A 2,500-nucleotide genomic window follows, 5' to 3' on the forward strand; every position below is an offset into this window, starting at 1 on the left:
CTCTCCTCGGCCGGACGGCGGGTCGTACGATCGCGCGCCTATAGCACTCGCCCGAAGGAGAGTTACCTTGCGCGCGGCCTTCTGACCGCCGTCCAGCCGGTCGCGGCTCTCGCCCGGCGCTAGTGCGCTGCCCCCGTCCGTGAACGGGCGGAATGCGTCCGGTTAAGGTCCGCGATTCCGCCGCGATCAGTCCGGCGGCGGCTGAAAGCGCCAGGGCGACCCGACAGGCCCTCCCGTTTGCCTCTCGACGGTTTCACGTACTTTTTAACTCTCTCTTCAAAGTGCTTTTCAACTTTCCCTCACGGTACTTGACCTCAGGCCGAAATGTAAGAGACGTCACACGTGCCGAGGATCGACGACGTTCGCGATCGATCGCGGCGACTTGGCGAAACGAGGACACCTCTTCGAGGTCGATCCGCCGCCGCCGCGCTCTCCGATCGCGTGCCGGACCCTTGCTGACTTCGACGGGACGGCGGAGACACAGGTCTCCGTCCGACTCCGCATTCGCCCGGGCGACATGCGCACCGGGATTGCTTTTCAGACGACCCTGAGGCGGGCGTGGTCCCGGGATTAACCCGAGGCCGCAATTCGCGTTCAGAACGTCGATGCTCAATGTGTCCTGCAATTCACACTAATTCACGCAGCTAGCTGCGTCCTTCATCGACTCGCGAGCCGAGTGATCCACCGCCAAGAGCCATCATCGTTTATCGTTTCAGCTTCTACGAAGCAGTCGCTACAGGTTTGATTTTGAGCGCCGAGCGGACGATCTCGCGACCGTCACTTGAAACCGCGAGGGTACTCGACGCCCGTGAAAGACTTGTGCCTTGTCGAGCGCCTCAACGGGCGCGTCTTGACCTCGACAAGCGCGAGAGGCGGCCGGTTTCCCGGCGACGCCGCCGCAGCTCGAGCGGGAGCCTCCGTTCGTTTCGATAATGATCCTTCCGCAGGTTCACCTACGGAAACCTTGTTACGACTTTTACTTCCTCTAAATGATCAAGTTAGATCGTCTTTTCGGACACCGGTCCGGCCGTTGCCAGCCGCTCCGGGTCCAATCGGAGGACCTCACTAAACCATTCAATCGGTAGTAGCGACGGGCGGTGTGTACAAAGGGCAGGGACGTAATCAACGCGAGCTAATGACTCGCGCTTACTGGGAATTCCTCGTTCAAGGGAAATAATTGCAATTCCCTATCCCTAGCACGACCGGGGTTCAACGGGTTACCCAGACCTTTCGGCCAAGGTGAGCACACGCTGATCCGGTCAGTGTAGCGCGCGTGCGGCCCCGAACATCTAAGGGCATCACAGACCTGTTATTGCTCAATCTCGTGTGGCTGAACGCCACTAGTCCCTCTAAGAAGTTAGACGCCGACCGGGAAGGTCGCGTAACTATTTAGCAAGCCAGAGTCTCGTTCGTTATCGGAATTAACCAGACAAATCGCTCCACCAACTAAGAACGGCCATGCACCACCACCCACAGAATCAAGAAAGAGCTCTCAATCTGTCAATCCTCACTGTGTCCGGGCCGGGTGAGATTTCCCGTGTTGAGTCAAATTAAGCCGCAGGCTCCACTCCTGGTGGTGCCCTTCCGTCAATTCCTTTAAGTTTCAGCTTTGCAACCATACTTCCCCCGGAACCCAAAGACTTTGGTTTCCCGAAAGCTGCCGGAGAGGTCGTCAAAGTAACGCCCCCCGATCGCTAGTTGGCATCGTTTATAGTCAGAACTAGGACGGTATCTGATCGTCTTCGAACCTCTGACTTTCGCTCTTGATTAAAGAAAACATTCTTGGCAAATGCTTTCGCAGTTGTTCGTCTTGCGCCGATCCAAGAATTTCACCTCTAGCGGCACAGTACGAATGCCCCCGTCCGTCCCTCTTAATCATTACCTCGCGCTCCGAAAACCAACAAAATAGAACCGAGGTCCTATTCCATTATTCCATGCACCATTATTCAGGCGAACCGCCTGCTTTGAACACTCTAATTTTTTCAAAGTAAACGTTCCGGCCGCCGCCAACACTCAGTCAAGAGCACCGACGGTGAACCGAAGGTGAGGCCGGGCACGCCAGTACACGCCTTGCGACGGACCGACGGCCCGAGCCCAAAATCCAACTACGAGCTTTTTAACCGCAACAACTTAAATATACACTTTTGGAGCTGGAATTACCGCGGCTGCTGGCACCAGACTTGCCCTCCAATGGATACTCGTTAAAAGTTTTAGAGTGTACTCATTCTAATTACAGGGCCTCGTTAGAGTCCTGCATTTTTATTTTTCGTCACTACCTCCCCGCGTCGGGAATGGGTAATTTGCGCGCCTGCTGCCTTCCTTGGAAGTGGTAGCCGTTTCTCAGGCTCCCTCTCCGGAATCGAACCCTGATTCCCCGTCACCCGTAAGAACCTCGGTAGGCAGATACCGTACCGACGAAAGTTGATAGGGCAGACACTTGAATGATTTGTCGCCGGTGCAAGACCGTGCGATCCGCAAAGTTATCCAGAGTCACCAACGA

General features: G+C 55.9%; 2 non-coding genes across 2 annotated transcripts in view; both read right to left on the reverse strand.

The window, feature by feature from the left end:
* Positions 1 to 542: 542 nt before the first annotated feature.
* Positions 543 to 696, reverse strand: LOC143466391 (5.8S ribosomal RNA). The gene has a single exon (XR_013118832.1). It is a non-coding gene; the product is annotated as a 5.8S ribosomal RNA (ribosomal RNA).
* A 234-nt stretch (positions 697 to 930) lies between these two features.
* Positions 931 to 2,500, reverse strand: part of LOC143466384 (small subunit ribosomal RNA) — a 1,808-nt gene continuing 238 nt past the window's right edge. The window contains exon 1 of the ribosomal RNA XR_013118826.1: positions 931 to 2,500. This exon is cut by the window's right edge and continues 238 nt beyond it. This is a non-coding gene — a ribosomal RNA (small subunit ribosomal RNA).

The sequence above is a fragment of the Clavelina lepadiformis genome, chromosome 7 (genome assembly GCF_947623445.1).
Source record: "Clavelina lepadiformis chromosome 7, kaClaLepa1.1, whole genome shotgun sequence".
In the NCBI taxonomy this organism is placed as follows: Eukaryota; Metazoa; Chordata; class Ascidiacea; order Aplousobranchia; family Clavelinidae; genus Clavelina; species Clavelina lepadiformis.